A 20,041-nucleotide genomic window follows, 5' to 3' on the forward strand; every position below is an offset into this window, starting at 1 on the left:
TTTCTGAATGGACAATGAACTAGACACTCCTCACCTCTTTTTTCCCTCTTCTTTGAACTAATTTATGTGTTTTTTAAAAAATTAACGTATTTGGAAATACAATTTTTGAACATGCAATGCTGCCCCAAAATAATGAAGATCGTGATATGTTCATGCCAATAAATTCTGATTAATTTTACCTGCCTCGTTACACAGGACCAGAACTAAGATAACATGTTCCCTTGTACGCTTCTTAACATACCGATCAAGAAAGCCATCACAGCTACATTCTATGCACTCCTGTTCAAGACTGACTTCACCAAGTTGATCTGTCCAATCACCATGCAAGTTAAGGATCCCAATGACAATTGCCGTTCCGTCCTTGCAATGCAGTGTCTCTCACCAAGCATCTCTGCATTTGGTTCCCTCGCTTCCCACAAAGATGCACAGGGCTTAGTTTCCACAGTGAAGAGCTCCAAATGTTCAATCCCTCACAGCATCATCCCCAAGCATCCCCCTGATGACACCAATTGCAAGAAATGCAATGCATCCTGCTACAGCTCATGACAGACCAAGTTCGGGAACTAGAGCCAGATGAATGCTGGATTATTCAGGTGCCAGAGGGGATGATATTTGAAGGAGACGGTCACACCCAAGGGGCAGGTAACTGGGTGACTGTTGGTGGAAGAGGGAGTAGGCAGTCAGCTCAGAGCAGTAAGCTACACTTTCACTCATTCCTCACTTTTTTTCAATAACGGAGACAAGAACAGGGCTCTCTGCTGTGGAACGTCTAATCAGGACCCAACTACCCAGACTTGTGTGTCAGTTTAGCAGTTTGTTCATTTACACTGGACAATTTCTTTCTAAAGGTTGGCTTCCTGAAAAAAAATTGGGGGCTCTGATAGACAACTTCAAGCTGAACACAAAGATAATTTCAGGTTTGCTGTATCATGTAGGAAGATGGAGAAACATTGAATTAACTTTTATTGAATTGAGCATGTTGAATCACATAATGACTGACCTAAAAATGTTTTGCCACTGATTTTAGTTTGTACTCAGAATCTGATGCCTCTCATTTCAGTGTCCAACAAAAGTCGGCCGGCATTGATGGATTCCAGTTGCCCTGATGCCGCTTTTCCATAGTTGCAATGTCCTGGTGAAACTTTTCACCATATTTGTCTCTGACTGCACCAAGATCGGCAGGGAAGAAGTCCGAGTGCAAATGCAGAAAATGAATTATCAATAACATGGTCTTTTTTTGGTAGGTATATATAGATCAGCACATCATGAGCTGAATGGCCTGTTCTGCGCTGTAATGTTCTATTACTCTACCTCAGTCTGGTCATCCATGAAATGAAAATATTTCTCGTCACTTCCAGTCCATTCTGCCTCTTTTCTTTCACCTCTCTGCATCTAGGTTCTGTATGCATACCAAGTCAGTTTTAACCTCACCCCAACCAACAGTGCAAGTGAACCTTACTGCAAGGACATTGATGGCTCCAGCATTGAGGTCCTCCAGAGTATCAAGTTGCTTGATATGCACTTGGCAGAGAACCTCACATGGTCCCTTAACACAAGATCCATAGCCAACAATGCCCACCACCACTTCTACTTCCTGCAAAGGCTGAGGAAAGTCCATCTCCCACCCTCCATCCTCACTATATTCTACAGAGGACGTATCGAGAGCATCCTGTATAACTGCATCACCGCAAGACCCTGCAGAAGATAGTGAAGGCAGTGGAAAAGATTATTGGGAGCTCTCTTCCTACCACATGAGGGACAACTACAACACCACACCCACCTCACGTAAACTGTTCTCCCTTCTGCCATCTGGTAGGAGGTACTGCAGCACTTGGGCCCTGATGTCCAGATTGGGCAAGAGCTTTATTCCCCCAAGCCATCAGACTCCTGAACTCCCAGAACATTTGGGGATTGGGTACTGTGGAATGTGTATTTATAAGTCTTAATATTTTAGATGTGTTGAACTTCCATTCTAACCTATATTTATGTAAATATGCTTTGTGGTCCTGAAAAAACACCATCTTGTCTTTACCGTGCACACATGCTATGAACGACAAATAAAGGTGACGACTTGACTTTGGTCCCAGCTCTGAGGTCCAACTGGATTGGCTTGCAAACATCACACATCCCACAACCGATCCCGGGTTAAGAAGCCCTTCCATTCATTCCTTCAAGGCAACTTTTGACTATGGGCAGCATCAACACCCCTGGAGTAACTAACATGAACAGGCTTCAAAGGAGAAACGTTTGACTAATTGGAGTCGTACTTTGCACAAAGCAGATGGCTATGGAAATCCAAGGTCATGGTTTCAGAATATCACACAGGAGTTCCTCACTGCAATGTACTACTCCCAAACAGCTTTAGTGCCTCATAATGGCCTTCCTTCCATTGCAATGTTACCAGAAACATCTGCTCATGTTTGAAAATTGCTCACATCCATTCACAACTCCTGGTAAAGTGAAGATCTTGCTGTCAGTTGGCAGTAAGAACATGCACAGAGGCGCAACTCCTACGCCTCACAGTTCCAGGTTCAATCCTGCTGCCTAATTGGAGTTTGCACACTCTCCCTGTGATCACATTGGTTTCCCCTGGGGGCCCTAGCTTTCTTCCATCTGCCAAAGGCATGCTGGTCGCTAACCTACTGGCCACTGGAAAATGCCTCTAGTTTGTAGGTGAGCGAACTTCTGGGGAGAGTTGGGGAGAAGAAAAATAGGGCAGAATTACTGTAGTTAGGTGCCTGACAATTAGCACAGGCTCAGTGGACAGAATGGCCTATTAATGGGTTGTAATGTTCTGTCATGGCTGATAGTCAGTATGTCACAATCATATCTCAAACAACAGTCTAACTAACTACTGCGATTGAATCCCAAATCAACTTCCTCAAACGCTGGATCAACTACATAGCATCTTGTGTCACAGGGGACTCGATAATCAGGGGAACAAAGAGGAGATTCTGCGGCTGCAAAACAGACTCCAGGATAGTGTGTTGCATCCTGGGTGCTCAGCTCCAGAATGTTTGAGCGGGTGCAGAATATTCTTAAAGTGGAGGGTGATTAGCCAGAGGCCGAGGTGTATATCGGTACCAATCACATGGGCAGGAGTGGGGTAAAGGTCCTGCAAAATAAGTTTAAGGAGTTAGGAAAAAGGCTGAAGAGCTGGGGAAGGTCAGAACAGGAAGATAATGCAGGTGCATGAATGGGTGAAGAGATGATGCAGGGGCCAGTGTTTCAGGTTCTTGAATCGCTGGAACCATTTCTTCCTCAGACATAGCTGGTTCAACTATGTAACGTTGCTGCAAGAACACCCTGTGACTGACCATCAAGTCATGTCAAGAGACCTAATCACCCACCTTCAACACAAGCAGGGTAAATACATCCAGATCTAAATAGACTTCCTGATTTTCACACACTGGCACTCCAAAGAGCTACTCCTTCCAACGACCATCTGCCTAGACTGATCTGTACAATTGGCAAAATCTACCATACATAAAGTACTCCACTTGCAAATACTGAAGTGACATCTTCCACCAAGAGAGATCAGAAAGACAGGTGCATGGGCTAACCGTCACCTACTCCACATCCAATCCTGACTTCAGATCTACGCTGCCATTAAGTCGTCATTTGCTGGAAATCATTACCCAGCATTGCAGTGGGCGAATCTTCTGCAGAGTTGAACATTGTTAAAAAGGGTATCCCATCATGACCTCCCAAGGAAGGATAAGAACTATGGCCTTACAGCAATGTCCCATCTTACCAAGTGTAAAATAAAGCATCTTCTAATATTGACTAATGAACTTATTGCAATGTCTGATTGATTTCCTGAACTGCTTTATGTTTAGTTTTTTTCTCTTTCACACGTGATAACCTTTAGCTACATCCTGTTCCCAAGCCCACACCACTCCCAAAATGTTATAGCTTGATTTACTTCTCTTTGCAAATCCAATCAGTCTCTCCTCTGGGCTTACACTTCTTTTGTCATGACATTCTCCCCATCTCCCCCCCCCCCCTCCAAAGCTCCCAGTTATATTTCACAATGCAAGTTTTATCAGCATCGTCAGGATTGCAAAATGTTCCAAGAAAATGTTCCTGACACCAGGTCCCAGAATGGGCCATATTAGAAAATATCAAAAAGTTACTTTGGCAAAGTGGGAGTAAAAAGGACAGTGAATTTAGTCTTGAGTCCCAGAAATAAGGTGACTTCTGAAATCAAGGTCAAGAATGGTTTCGAGGTTTTATGGCCGGTAATTTGCCACCTGCTCCATCACAATTTTCTTTTCGATTGACAGACGTTCCCATTTAGAGCCTCCATTTAGAGACGCTCCCTGGCGTGGGGGCCGCCATTGCGCGTGCGCCGTGGAGCCAACGGACCGTTTACAGAGGTCGGACAGGATGAAAGAGGAGAAAGCGGCGGTGACAGGAAAATGTTCATCCTTTCATATTGGTGTCAGCCGTAAAAAATCACACTTCTCTACTCGTCCCCCGGCACTGCTCGATTGGTTACGGGACTGACGCCTTGCTGGAATTTGTAAACCTCCCTGCCCGTCTTACCTCCTGCGTCACTCTTTGTTTCCATGACCAGCGCCACTCTTTGTTTCCATGACCAGCGCAAGCGCAGCTGACGTGGGCGCTGCGAGTGACGGGCACTTCGGACCAATGGGAGGCGCTAAAAGGGAGCGGACAACCAAGGTGCTCCCCAGCCAATCAGGGCGGTGGGGAGTAGTGGTCGGAAGCAGGGGTGGGAAGTAGGAAGGGGAAAGGGAAGGGGTGGGAAGTTGAAGGGGGAAGTGGTGGTGGGGAGGGGAAGAGAAGAGGAGTTAAGTAGGAAAGGGAAGAGAAAAGAGTGGGAAGGGGAAGAGAAATCGGGAAGTGTGAAGGGGCAGGAAAGGAAGGGGTGGGTGAAGGAAAGGTGAAGTCGGGAAGGGAAAAGGGTGAAGTGAAGGGGTGGGGAAGGATGAAGGGGTGGGGAGGGGCAAAAGGGTAGGGAGGAGGAGGGGAAAGTGGAGGGGGAAGTTGGGGTAGAAGAAGGGTGAGAAAATTCAACTCATACAAAATAATAAACTAATGAACTACAATAATTTTACATCTCATTGTTCCGAAATCCCAATAGTTCGATGTCTGGCTCAATGTTCTCTTTAAACTTCTGAAAGCTGTTCCTGGTTTCGATTTTAAATATATTGTCAGAGTATGTACATGACATCATATACTACCCTGAGATTCTTTTTCCTCTGGGCGAGGCAGAATGACCACTTCTTAAAACTGCAAAAAAAGTTCCACCTAATGTACATATGTAAACAACTAAAGAAATGTAAATAACTGAATGCAATCCAGAGAGGAAAAATCAATAAAGTGCACAAGTCAGAGTCCTTAAATGAGTCCGTGATTGATTTTGTTCTCAAGGAGTCTGATGGTGGAGGGGGAGCAGCTGTTCCTGAACCTGGTGGCACGAGTCTTGTGGCACTTGTACCTCTTTCCTGATGGCAGCAGCGAGAACAGAGCATGTGCTGGGTGGTGTGGATCCTTGATGATTCCTGCTGCTCTCCGATGGCAGCGTTCCCTATAGATGTTCTCGATGATGGGGAAGGTTTTGCCTGTGATGTCCTTGGCTGTCCACACTACCTTTTGCAGGGTTTTATGCTCAGGGGTATTGGTGTCCCCATAATAGACTGGTCAGCACACCTCTGTCGAAATTTACCAGGGTGTCTGCTGTCCTGCCAAATCTCCGCAAACTCCTGAGAAGGTAGAGGTGCTGTAGGGCTTCCTTCATGATATCATGAGTGTGTTGAGTGCAGGAAAGATCCTCCAAGATAGTGGCTCCCAAAATTTCCTCACCCTCTCCACCTCTGATCCCCTAATGATCACCAGATCGCATACTTTGTATTTATTGACATGTGTACTGGGGTACAGAGAGCAAGTTCAGTCCCGCCGGTCAGCCAACACAATTATAATCACAGAACACGCCAGCACTGAAGGAGGCCCCATTCCTATCTGTGTACTATACAAACTTTTCTTAACCTTCAATGTCTCGTCGGGGTCTGTGAGAGAGGGACTGTGAATGAGATGAGGAGCATTTAAAAAGCAGCAGGACAGGTAGGTGCTTGCTTCAATCTTGTCGGTCCGTGATTGCAGTGCTGTGAATGGGGAGCATTTGAAAAGTGCCCCAAGAGGTAGGGGCTAGTTTAAAACTCTCCATTATATAACTGTTGATTTGACATCTTTTGTAACTTTCTGTATATATCAGTTTGCTTATGTAAAATTTAATAAAAATATTTAGAAAGAAAAACTCTCTAGTTTTCTAGAAAATTATCTCTAGCCATTAGAAGCAAGGAGCACTCAAGTAGGACAGCCATTATGAGAGTGGCCTGGCATAGGCCTGGGAATCTGAGCTCTCGCCTCCAGATGCTCCAGCATGCTGAGGTGGAGAGGCAGGAGTGGAGGCCATGTATTGGGAAGGGTTGTGGCTGTCACATTGGAGGACACACTGGCTGCCAATCGAGGTTTGGTTCCATCCCACCCATTAGTGCACACCTCACCATTGGCCATGTACGTGACCTGGAATGGACTCTCCAGCCTTGGGCCATTGGCTGTTGTCATTGGATTAACCCTCCTGGCACCGAGGCACTGGTTCCTGCTAACGACCTGAGCTGGACCCTCCAGCACTATAAAGGTGCCATGTGCTCTTTGTTCTTTCTCTTTGCCAGCTTGGGATCACCCTGCTTCACTCCAGGCCTAGAAATGTGGAAGGGTGCTGGAGAAACTGTTGGTAAGATGTGCACTGTTAAAAGGGTTGGGAGCATTTAATTACTGTTCCTTGTAGCCTGCACTGAGTCGAGGGGTGGTGGGGCATCATGATGATTATATGTGTGGGTGTGTATGTTGCATCTGCTACCATTTCTCATACTTGCCTTCTGTAAATAAAATCCTTCACTACCAAAACTGTGTCCAGAGTCCTTGGCCTTTGAGACCTACCAAACCTGTTTCCTCACTCACAACAACCAACATAATGAGATTTTTTTTAAACTCTCTCCATTTTAATAGACAGTGGGAATGGCAGTCAGAGTACAGACATGGTCCTCTTGTTGAATATGGATACTCAAGGAAACTAACAGTATTCCTGATGTTTTCATCTGTGAGAGGTTCATCCAAATGCAGCTTCTTACAGACCAGGTGAGGGAATTGGACATGAACTCTGCATCATGTGGGAGGCAGAGGGGAGGGATAGCTGGGTAGCCTTCAGGACAGGGAGAGGGAAAGGGAACAGGCAGGCAGTGCAGGGCACCCCTTTGGCCATTCCCCTCAGTAACCAGGAGGGGATACTGTCGAGCTGGATGACCTGTCTGAGTAATGCTCTGAGCCTCAGATGGGAAGGGTGAGCGATAGTCACAGGGGACTCAATCGTCAGGGGAACAGGTAGGAAATTTGGCGGCTGCAAAACAGATTCCAGGATAACGTGTTGCCTCCCGGGTGCTTGGATCCAGATAACTCTGAGCGGGTGCAGAATATTCTTAAGGGGAAGGGTGAGCAGCCAGAGGTTGTCGTACATATCAGTCCCAATGACATGGGCAGGGTTGGGTAAAGGTCCTGCAAAGTAAGTTCAGGGAGTTAGGAGAGGGAAAGAGACTGAAGAGCAGGACCTCCAAGGTGGCCATTGCTGGATCACTCCTGGTGCCACGAGCTGGGGAAGGTCAGCGCAGGAAGATGGTGCCAACGGATGAATGGGTGAAGAGATGGTGAAGGGGACAGGGTTTCACATTCTTGGATCATTGGAACCTGTTCTGGGGTAGGGGTGACCTGCACAAGTGGGGATAGGTTGTACCTGAACTGGAGGGTAACCAATATCCTGGCAGGGGGGGGGGGGTTGCTAATGGTGTTGGGGTTTAAACTAGATTCGCAGGGGGTGGGAACCAAAGTGATGAGGAGGAGGTGGTTGGCGCACAAGTAGAGACAGCTGGAGGGGAGTTTGTGTGGAAGGACAGGCAGATGGGGCAAAGTTGCCGCCATGGGGATGGGTTGCAATTCAACAGGGGTCACAGTCAAAAGTAACAGAAAAAGGGCTAAAGGTTTTCTATTTAAACATACACTGCATAAGAAATAAAGTGGATGACCTGGTAGTACACCTACACATAGGCAGGTATGATGTTGTAGGCATTACAGAGCCGTGGCTAAAGGATGGATGTCATTGGGAGCTGAATGTCCAGGGATACACAGTGTATCGAACTGACAGGCAGGTAAACAGAGGGGGCGGCGTGACTCTGTTGGTAAGGAACAGCATTAAATTATTAGGAAGAGGTGACATGGGATCAGAAAATGTAGAATTATTGTGGGCTGTGTTAAGAACTGGCAAGGGTTAAAAGACATTGATGGCAGACAACAAATTACAACAGCAGTTGGAAAAGGTGTGTCAGAAGGGCAATGTTATGCGAGCAGGATTGGTCTCAAGATGTTTCGCCGAAAGAAAGAGGTGAGCCCTGAGCAGTTCTTGATTCCGGGATGGACTTCCAAAGACGATGGGTTTAGCATGTTGGCCAATACCCTGTCTTTGTTGGGACCACCCATTAGTTGGGATGAGAAGTGAGACCCATCAAATGCACCTCTGGGAGAGCGGGTTTCCACTCTCCTTCGAGAAAGTAAATTTCCTGGTAAGAAGGGGTCGCTGATGGACAGTTTTTGGCTGCTGGCCACTGCCTTACGCTGCGCCGTTCAGCGTGAAGCAGAATCAGTTCAAAGAGAAGTAGAATCTCAGCACAAGAGAGAGCAACTAGAGAATGCCGGACAAAAGGTATGGGTGGCACCACCAGGTAGTGCCCCTCCTGTAAAAGGAGAAATAGTGACACCTGCCCAAGGTAACACTTGGTGGGTAGCTATTGAGGGACAGGATGATTTAATTTGTTTAAACACTGAACGCTTACGGCATCGAGAGTGACATGTGTCAGGCTTCTTTGTTCCAGGTCCTCCGTTTTACGCTCCTGGTGATCTGGCTTAACAGCTGCTTTGGTGCCAACAATTGGATTTGTAATGTTGAGGACATTCCAAGGGAGTTGCCCATGGGAGACACGGTCCGATGCATTACACCAAGGAAGTCCTAGGTCACCAACCTCAAGTGCAGCTTATATAAATATGTTATTGTTCAGAGTGTTTTGAAATCTGTTCGTGAGCTCCAGCATCTGGGTATTGTGGCCCACGAGGATAGTTTGAGCTTTCGTTGGAATCCTTTTTCAAGGTTAGCTGGTACATTTGGGGGGTTGGGCCACACTATTCTCCATTGGTTCCTCGCATTGTTTGTTTTTGTGATTATGGTAGTTTTGATTTCTCTTTTACGCTCTTTTTGTACTCTTATGCTTGTTAAGTCTTGTGTCTGACAGCCTGTGATCAAGGGGTGGAATGTAATGTAATGGAAGATTTAAACCGTGTTTCTTACTTTTGCAGCCTTTTCAAGGCTGAGAACCTGCTTGTGTTTTAGAATCAGCAGACGTAAGCTAAATTCCACCGAGGGGCCAGAGATGCTGTTATCTGACCAAAGGACATCTGTGTACCAAGAACATTTAATCTTCCTGCTTGTTTTGGTCACAGACTGTCAGATGCCTCGTCTTGATGCAAAATAAACCATTGTATTCAAAGTGATAAGCTGAAAATTATGTTATTCGATAGAAGCCTAGCATGCTAGCTTGCTCGTTTAGCTTTCTTGCTGTGCTGGGAATAGGTGCTTGGGTAAGCAGTTTTTGGGTAATATAAGCCAAGGTCCCGCTGTTCAAGTTTGAGACTCTCCAAGAGGTGGCAACATCTCTCAGCAAGAAGAAGAACTTCTAGAGTCCAGCCAACGTCCCGGTCGGGGGAGGTGGAGAAGCTGCTACCGGCACCCTGACAACCTACTAGAAATGTGGAGTCATTGCCTCGCTTTGGCGGTTGGGACCAGACCAGGCGTTGATAAGTATAGTTGGGAAGGACTTGCATATTGTAGTTTGAAATCAGCTTTTGAATTTGTAATAAACATTTATATAAACTGAACTGCTCTCGGTGCGTGTGTCTATTTTCTTTCGGTAGCCCAAACACTGTGACCAATCTAAAACGAACAAAGTGAGAGGTACAAGTTTACCCAAGACAATTAACAGACAAATAGACTGGGAAAAACCAGGTTGCGCCTGAATCTCAAGAAATTTTGTAAAAAGCCGACAAGATGACTCTTTAGAGATGATGAGCCCATGAGGAGATCAATTGTACTGGATTGGGGGGTTATCCAATGCTCCAGAGAGGAAAGGAACCATTATTACAAAATGATTGAGTTCAATTTGAGATTTAACAAAGATTTAGAGCAGCACAATTAGTGCAACGCTCTTACAGCGCCAGAGATCTGGACCTGGGTTTGAATCCCGCGCTGTCCGTAAGGAGTCCATATCTACGTTGATGGCTCTGGTTTCCTCCTACCATTCAAAAATGTACCAGGGTTAATTGGGCAGCACGGGCTCATGGGCCCAAAAGGCCTGTTAATTTTGTAATTAATTAAACTTAGACAAACAGCATGGTAACAGGCCCTTTGGGCCCACAAGTCCATGGATTCAAACTCAGTCCCGATCACTGGCGCTCTAATCTCTATGTGCCACCCTAGAGGGAAGGGGTAGCTGAGATTTGAACTCAGGATCTCCTGTTTACTAGGCAGGCATTTTAACCAACAAAGCCATGGCACCCGTTTAAATATAATTATTAAAAAACCTAAAGTCAGATGTGGCAGTTTTTAGCAGAGTAAAGGGAATTACAGTGGCATGTGAGAGGAACTGGCCAAAGTAGATTGGAAGGGGGGCACGAGTAGAGAAGACATCAGAGCAGCGATAAATAATGCAGGATAAATACAGAACAATAAAAGAAGAAATATTCAAATGGAAAACTGTCACAATTATGGCTGACTGGGGAAGTCAAAGACAACATAAAACCAAAAGAGAGGGCGTGCAAGAAGGAAACATTAGTGGAAGATAGAGGACTGGAAAGTTTTTCCAGAAGGTAACTAAAAATTTCAAAAGGACAAAAAAGATGATATTTGAAAGTTGGCCAGCAAATAATATCAAAGAGGATACAGAAAGCTCCTTCAAGTATAGAAAGCGTGGAAGAGGGATGAGAGTAGATATAGGACCATTAGAAAACATGGCTAAACTCCCACAGGACCCAATGTCATTTTTGTTGGGTAATATTAACATGGTTAGACCTAAATTAAGGTTAACAATGTATCAAATTGAATTTTTACAACCGGCTTTAGCTGCTTCTAGGAAGTGCATAGCCATAACTTGGAAATCAGATACAGATTTAAGGATGGAGAGATGTCATGTGGAATTGTGTAGTTGAGAAGTTTTTGGAAAATATTGGGCCCATATTTACCACACATTACTTTGAAAATTTGAAGGACTCTCTGAAGGCCCGTCCTGTTGGTAACCTCCACCCCCCCCCCACCCCCATTTCCATTATTATTAGTATTGAGACTTTATGGTTTTTTTGACATTTCCTAATTCCTAATTCTTTCTTTCTTTTCGTTCTTTTGATATATTCTGAGGGAAAGGTGTGGAGAGCTATGGACTGGGTGCAGGTCAGTGGGACCAGGCCAAAAGAAAAGGCGAGTGTGCTGAATGCCTTCTTCGCCACCTTCTCCACCGGAGTTGCCACGGTCAAGAAACGATGCACCTGTACCCTTGTTTCTTTTTATTCCACGACACTCTCCGCATCCCCACCACTTACCATGCATGTCAAGCCCTGTCTTGGCTGAGCAAACTCCCTCACCTGTCAGAGTTCAATTCTATTTGTCACTCTGCGGCCCACCTTCCGAACTGATTTAAATCCTGTAGTAAACTCAGTTATCCTTCCTCCCTGTCCACTACACCACCAATGTTGATGCCACTTGGAAATGTATTACACTGCCATTGAAATTTATGGATCTATTACACTGCCATGGAAAACAGTGGTGGACCCAGTATCAACTCCAGTAGCACAGCACTGGAAACATAATCCGATCATAAAAACTATAGAACCATAGGAACAGGCCCTTCAGCCCATCTAGTCTGTGTTAACTATTATTCTGCCTAGTCCCACTGACCTGCACCCAGACCATAATCCTCCATACCTCTCCCATCCATGTACCCGTCCAAATTTTTCTAAACGTCAAAATTGAGCCCGCATTCACCACTTCAGCTGGCAGCTCATTTGACACACTCACCACCCTCTATGTGAAGAAGTTCCCCCTGAGCATCCCTCCTTTCACTATTAACCCATGTCTTGTCCCACCTAACGTTAGTGGGGGGAAATAAAAGGCCTGTTTGGATTTACTCTGTCTATATCCCTCATAATTTTATACTCCTCTATCAAATCTCCCCTTATTCTCCTTTGATCCTGGGAATAGAGTCCTAACCTGTTCCTCCTTCCTCTGTAATGCAGCTCCTCGAGTCCCAGCAATATCCTCATAAATCTTCTCGGCCCTCTTTCAATTTCCTCCTCTACTACCCTCTGCCTCCTTCCACAAAGACAGTTTTGAATCCAGCAAGCCAGCTAACCTTGAATTCCATGTGCTTCAACCTTCCAGACTAACCTGCCATGAGGGTCCCTGCCAAAGGCCTCACCGAGGACTATATGATACGCACTATCAATGACTCCAAAGACTGAGTGAGGAACGATAGGCTTTAATACACATTAGATTTTGGGTGGCCTGACTCCATGGGCTCAAATGAATGGAAAGGGGTAGGGAGGTCGATATGGCCAGGTTGCAGGGAGAGGGGTTACAGGGGATTGAGTCATCAGTGGGCAGGCCAGTACACAGAACAGCGCAGAACAGTATATACATCTCACCACATTCTATATATAAAACATTCATTACCCTGCCCTCATCAACCCTGGGTCACTTCTTCAAAAACCTCATCAGGTTTGTGAGGCATGATCTGCCCCACACAAATCCTACCTCCAATCGTCCCTGACTATTCATATGCTTGTGGGATAATCCTATCTCTCCAAATCCCCCTGACACTTTTCCAACCACTAAAAGCAAGCTCACTGGCCTACAGTTAACAGACCTGTCTTTGTTGCCTTTCTAAATGAACAGCCCAGTGTTAGCCACCCTCCAGGCAATTCACCCAAGGCCTAAGTTGATGAAAATATCTCATCAGAGGTCTCTGCAATTTCTCCCCTCACTTCTTACAAGGTGCAAGATTTGCATTTTATCAGGACCTGGGAGGATTTTGTCCACTTTAATATGCTCCAAGGCTGTCAAAATTCCCGGGCATTCTAATGTGGTTGAGCTCCTCACCATTCATTTCCTCCAATTCCTTGGCTTTCCCGCTCTCCTCTGCAAGAGACAAATGAGAAGTATCAATCAGGGAATGGCCAGCGCAGCCAGGTCGATCATCGGCTTTGACCTCCTGCCCCTCTATGTGAGACGCTGCCTGAAGGAGGCAGCCAACGTCCTGAAGGGCCTCCATCACCCTGTTCTCACTGCCTTTGGGCAGAAGGTTCAGAAGCCAGAAGATGAGCTCCTCTCAGTTCAAGAACCGTTTCTTTCCCACAGTAGTTATGTTTTTGAACATTGTGAAAGCCGATCTGCACTTCTCATACACCTCTTTTTCTTTCTTGTACTATCATAACTGTGACTATTTGTTATTAAATTTTAAAATCTTAATTTAAAAACATTTTAGACCTACAGCATGGTAACAGGCCCTTTTCGGCCCACGAGCTTATGCCGCCCAATTACACCCAATTAACCTACAACCCCCGGTCGAATGGTGGGAGGAATCTGGATCCCCGGGGAAAACCCACCTAGACACAGGAAGAACGTACAAACTCCTTACAGGCAGCGCAAGATTTGAATCCTGGTCCTGATCGCTGGTGCTGTAACTGTGCTGCCCTATCCCTATTCTGTATTAATGAACATCATTTACTTCATGCATATTATTGTAAGTTCTTTTGGAAATGAACTACCCCTTTGGCTGCAGCAAGAAAAAATTTGGTGCATGTGTACATGGTACAACAAACTGATTGGATTATCATGGGTGGTAACAGCGCCAGCGACCCGGACTGGGGTTTGAATCCCGTGTTGTCCGTAAGGAGTAGGTCCATTCTCCCCGGGTCTGCATGGGTTTTCCCCAGGGACTCCGATTTCCTCCCACCATTTGAAAACGTACCGGGGTTGTAGGTTAATGGGGTGTAAATTGAGCAGCATGGACTCATGGCCTATTACCACGCTGTTTGTCGAAATTAAAAATTAAATCATTCAAAACCTTTTTTAAAGTCGCATTGGGGGAGGCCAGGAGATGCACAGCAGTGACATAGAAATCTGAATCCCATCTTAAAATTGATTGTTGGAAGAGGGAGATGCAAAATTGTATTCCCTTAGAAAAGGTGACTTATATTAGAAATGAGTATGATATATACTTAAAAATATGGAAACCATATTTAGATATTATGGGTTTAGATATCTAAAGATTTCGCTTCTACACCTCACCACCACTTTTTTAAAAATCTTAATGGTTGAACCTGATTATGTTGTTTTAATTCTACTATTTTATTTATATCCTGTCTTTCTTTTTGGGAGGGTGGGGGGGGGTGTAGTTATCATAGTAGCTTTGCACATATATCCGTATTCTTTTTCTTTTACATTTTTTCTCTCTTCTCCCCTTTACTATTTATTTTTTTATGCTATTTTGATAATTGTATCATTTGGAGACTATGCTATACTATATTGTACTGTATACATAACTATATATATTTTTTTTTTAATCATTCAAAATCCTCTGTAGCTTTGCACAGAGATGGCCAAGTTGATTGATACTGGGGCCAGTTCTCTCCTGAGTCATTTTTTACATGTACCTGTAGAATTCAGGGCTTCTCCTTTATCCTGCCCACTAGCTCCATCTCATGGCTACTTTGTGCCCTCTGATTTCCCACTTAAGCTTACTCCTGCACTCTTCGGCCTTCCCTGGGCCGGTGATGCGTTCAGAGCGGACACCGGGTAGGGCTCAGCGGGCTTAGGCAGGGTGGGGGAGGGGGGAAGAGTGGGTTACCAGGTGTTAATTTGGGGACTGGGAGCCGGCAATCCAGGCAGGGTGTCAGATGTGGGAGGTCCTCAAGTCTCCCAGCCTCCCTGACGTCCAAATCTGCACCCGGTGTGTTGGGCGACAGTTCCTAAGGGAGTTGCAGCTCGATGACCTTCGACTGGTCAGGGATAGTGAGAAGGTGATAGAGAAGAGTTACAGAATAGATAGGTGGTCACACTGGGGCCACGGGAGACAGACAAGTGGGTCACAGTCAGGAGAGGGAAGGGGGAACAGACAGGTAATAGAGAGTACCCCCGTGGCTGTGCCCCTTGACAATGTTCTCCTCTTTGTGTACTGTTGTGGGGGGGGGAACAGCCCACCTAGGGGAAGCCAGGTGGCATGGAATCTGGCGCTGTGGCTCAGAAAAGTAGGGAAAGGAAGAGGAGAGCAGTAGTGACAGGGGACTCTATAGTTAGGGGGTCAGACAGGCCATTCTGTGGATGCAGGAAAGAAACTCAGATGGTGATTTATCTCCTAGATGTTTCAGATCAGGTCCAAGATACCCTGCAATGGGAGGGAGAACAGCCAGAGGTCATGGTATATATTGGTACCAATGACATAGGATGGAAAAGGCCCTGAAAGAAAGATAATAAGGAGTTGAGAAGCAGGACCTCAAAGATAGTAATCTCAACATTACTGCCTTTGCCAAGAGACGGTGGATATAGGGATAGAATGAGGTGGAGTAAATGTGTGGCTGAGGGATTGGAGCAGGGGCCGGGGATTTAGATTTCTGGACCATTGGGACTTCTTTTGGGGCAGGTGTGGCCTGTACAAAAGAGGATGGGTTGCACTTGAATCCTGGGACAACCAATATCCTGGTGGGGAGGTTTACTAAGGCAACTGGGGATAGTTTAAACTAGAATTGTTGGGGGGAGGGAGGGTAGGAATTGAACTGAAGAGACTGAGGAAGAGGAGGTTAGCTCACAATTAGAGAAAGCTTGGAGACTGTGTGATAGAGAAGGGACGCGCACAGACGGATGGGTTTGAGATGTGTTTATTTTAATGTGAGTAGTATTGTACAGATGAGCTTAGAGTGTGGATCAGTACTTGGAACTATGATGTGGTGGCCATTCTGAGACTTAGCTGGCTCAGGAACAGGATTGCTGATTTCTAGTTCCAGGTTTTAGATGTTTCCGAAAGGACAGAGAGGGAGGCAGAAGAGGTGCGGGCTTGGCACTATTGACCAGAGATGATGTCAGGGCCGCAGAAAAGATGGCCATCATGGAGGGTGGAGGTTAGGAATAGGAAGGGGTCAATAACTTGGTGTTTTTTATAAGATGCCCAATACAAGGGGCAGATAAGGAAACAGATTCTGGAAAGGTGTAGTAAACAACAGTTGTTGTGATGGGAGATTTTAATTTCTCAAATATCAATTGGCATTTCTTTAGAGCAAGGGGTTTAGTTGGGGTGGAGTTTTTTAGGTGTGTTCAGGAACGTTTATTGACACAATAAGCCTACAAGAGGAGAGTCGGTACTTGATTTCGTATTGGGAAATGAACCTGGTCAGGCGTTGGATCTCTCAGTAGAAGAGCATTTTGGAGATAATGATCAATAGCATTGGAGAAAGATAGGAACCCACAAGTTAGAAAAAGGAATTTTGTGGCTATCAGGCAGGACATTGGAAGCTTAAATTGGGAGCAGATGTCTCAAGGAAAAGTACAGAAAAAATGTGGCGAATGTTCAGGGGATATTTCTGTGAAGTTCTTCATATGTACTTTCCAATGAGACAGGGAAGTTAAGGTATAGGAACTGTGGTGTACAAAGGCTGTAATAAATCTAGTCAAGAAGAAAAGCTTATAAAAGGTTTGGAGAACTAGGTCATGTTAGAGAGCTAGAAGATTATAAGGCTAAGAGGAAGGGGCTTACAAAAGGAAATTAGGAGAGCCAGAAGGGGCCATCAGAAGGCCTTGGTGGGCGGGTTTAAGGAAAAACCCCAAGACATTCTGTGAAGAGCAAAAGGATAAGACATGAAAGAAGAGGACCGATCAAATGTGACAGTGGGCAAGTGTGTATGGAATTGGAGGAAATTGCAGAGGGACTTAATTAATTCTTCAGTATTCACTATGGAAAAGGATCTTGGTAATTGCAGTGATGACTTGCAGCAAACTGAAAAACTTGAGCATGTAGATATTAAGAGAGAGGATGGGCTGGAGCTTTTGGAAAGCATCAAGTTGGATAAGTCACCAGAACCAGAAGAGATGTCCCCCAGGCTACTGTTGAGGTGAGGGAGGAGGTTGCTGAACCTCTGGCAATGACCTTTGAATCATCAATGGGGAGGGGAGAGATATTGGAGGGTTGCAGATGTTGTTCCTTTATTCAAGAAAGGGAGTAGAGATAGCTACCAGTGAGTCTTTCTTCCGTGGTTGGTAAATTGATGGGAGAAAATCCTGAGAGGCAGGATTTATGAACATTTGGAGAGGTGTAATATGATTAGGAACAGTCAACATGGCTTTGTCAAGGGCAGGTTGTGCCTTATGAACCTGATTGAATTTTTTTGAGGATGTGACTAAACACATTGATGAAAGAAGAGCAGTAGATGTAGTGTATATAGATTTCAGCAAGGCATTTGATAAAGTACCGCATGCCAGGCTTATTGAGAAAGTTGGGAGGCAAGGGATCATATTGATCCCTTGTTGATCCAGAACTGGCTTGCCCACAGAAGGCAAAGAGTGGTTGCAGTCGGATCTTATTCTGCATGGAGGTTGGTGATCAGTGGTGTTCCTCAGGGATCTGTTCTGGGACCCTTGTTCTTTTGAGATTTTTATAAATGACTGGATGAGGAAGTGGAGGGATGAATTAGTAAGTTTGCTGATGACAAAGGTTGGGGGTGTTGTGGATAGCTGTCAGAGGTTACAGCGGGACACTGATAGGATGCAAAACTGGTCTGAGGTGGAAGATGAAGTTCAACCCAGATAGGTGTGAAGTGGTTCATTTTGGTTGGTCAAATATGATGGCAGAATATTAATGGTAAGACTATTGGCAGTGTGGAGGATCAGAGGGATCTTGGAGTCCAAGTCCATAGGCTGCTCAGGGTAGCTGTGCAGGTTGACTCTGTGGTTTAGAAGATGTATTGGCTTTCATTAATGGTGGAATTAGATTTAGGAGCCGAGAGGTAACGTTGCAGCTCTATAGGACCCTGGTCAGACCCCACTTGGAGCACTGTGCTCAGTTCTGGTCACCTCACTACTGGAAGGATGTGGAAGCCATAGCGAGGCTGCAGAGGAGTTTTGCAAAGACGTTGCCTGGTTTAGGGAGCAGGCCCTGATAACAGGTTGAGTGAACCCAGCCTTTTCTCCTTGGAAAAGCGGAGGATGAGAGGGGTGATCTGATAGAGGTGTTTGAGATGATGAGAGGCATTGACCGTGTGGATGGTCAGAGGGCTTGTCCCAGGGCTGAAGTGGTTGCCGCAAGAGGACACGGGTTGAAGGATCTGGGGAGTAGGTACAGAGGAGATGTCCCAGAGAGTGGTGGGAATGGGCTGTTGGCAATGGTGGATAAGACACGGTCTTTTAAGATTCTTTTGGACAGGTACATGGAGCTTAGAAAAATAGAGTGGTATGGGAAAGCCTAGTAAATTCTAAGCTAGGGACATATTCGGCAAAACTTTGTGGGCCAAAAGCCTGTATCGTGCTGTAGGGTTTCTATGTACTCTTCAAGGGATTCATGTGGTCTGAACATCAAATCTCATGTAAACCTCTTCCTTTTCTCCTGACCAGGGCCTCAATATCCCTCATCAACCAGGGTTCCTTAAACTTGCCATCCTTGTCCTTCACCCAAATAGAAACAGGCAGTGCCTGAGCTCTTGATCTCTCACCTTCCCATCTATCCCTTCCTCAGCCGCACAACTTCTGGACGTTCCTGGCTAACTGCTCCAAAATCATCCTTGCCTCAGTGAAGGCCCATCTTTCTCCACAACCTATTTAAAACTAATGTAGTTTTCATCACTGAGCCAAAGGGCTCCCCCACTCTTACTTCAGTCATCTGTATTATGGGCCCAGAGGACCCCAGAACCCAAGGGCAATAGAAATTCACCAAAAGTTACTTTTAATTATCTTTAAACATGAGAACAGGATCAAACTTTAACTTATTACTATTAACTTAAATTAACCCCCTTCTAATTCTAAGCACACATATATGTAATGTATATACAAGTTCAGAAAAGTTCTTTGATTCACAATCCAGTCTCACTTTTCACTCCTCCAAGTTCACTGGTATCAGGCAATTCCTATACTGTGCACAGAATTTAACATTTATAAAGTTCACCAGGTTTTGGTGCTTGAAAGGTAAATGGTTACCAGTGAGGAAGGTTCTTGTCAGTTTTCAGAGATTTGATGCTTCTTGGACACAAACTGATCCCTTCTGATCAGCCACTTCAGTGTCTTGCCAAAGAAACTTGCCCCGTCAGGGTTTTCCAGATGATAATCTCTTTCTTTTAAGTCGCCACAGAGTTCCTTTTCTGTTTCCCTTATTTCAAGTGAAACATTATGCAGCCAGGTATCTCCTCTTGTATGGACCATAAGGGCTTTGACCAGGCTGAACTAAGAACTAACAACCTGTCTTCCAAATGGGGTTTTTCCACGAGCTTGCCAGCTTGACATGTTCCAGTCCGAGGGCTGCTGCTGAACTGTAGAACTGAATTCTCTCTCTCTCTCCCTGAGAAAAGTCTGTTTGACTCTCTCTGCTTGCAAAACCACATATCCTTCCTAGAACAGCAAACTGTCTTCAGACAGACTGTGGCACCGGACCCAATCTTTCAAGTCTGTTCATCTGTTCCTTTCCAAAATAATAATCCATTACTCCACAGTATGTCCAATTAACACCTATTTGTGAAGTCCTCATAGGCATTCTTCAAAGTTTTTGCAAAGGCACCTGGAGCCTGGACTGTCTGGCTTGAGCAGATCTCTGGAATTTTAAGAGATCCTTTTAAAACATATCTATATGCAATATAAAATATAACATAATCTGTCACACATGCCATATCTGTTTCG

At 45.3% G+C, this 20,041-nt stretch overlaps 2 protein-coding genes across 5 annotated transcripts in view; both read right to left on the reverse strand.

The window, feature by feature from the left end:
- The window catches only part of LOC138764591 (zinc finger protein 235-like), a 55,797-nt gene extending 50,918 nt beyond the window's left edge, over window positions 1-4,879 (reverse strand). For all 4 annotated transcript variants that reach the window (XM_069940713.1, XM_069940712.1, XM_069940711.1 and 1 more), the window contains exon 1: window positions 4,549-4,879. The gene's annotated coding sequence lies outside the window, so the exon portion shown is untranslated. The remainder of the gene's footprint in view (window positions 1-4,548) is intronic.
- LOC138764600 (zinc finger protein 850-like) overlaps window positions 1-20,041 on the reverse strand; it is a 41,132-nt gene that overhangs the window by 7,850 nt on the left and 13,241 nt on the right. The window lies entirely within an intron of this gene.

This window comes from Narcine bancroftii, chromosome 5 (genome assembly GCF_036971445.1).
Source record: "Narcine bancroftii isolate sNarBan1 chromosome 5, sNarBan1.hap1, whole genome shotgun sequence".
Lineage (NCBI taxonomy): Eukaryota > Metazoa > Chordata > Chondrichthyes > Torpediniformes > Narcinidae > Narcine > Narcine bancroftii.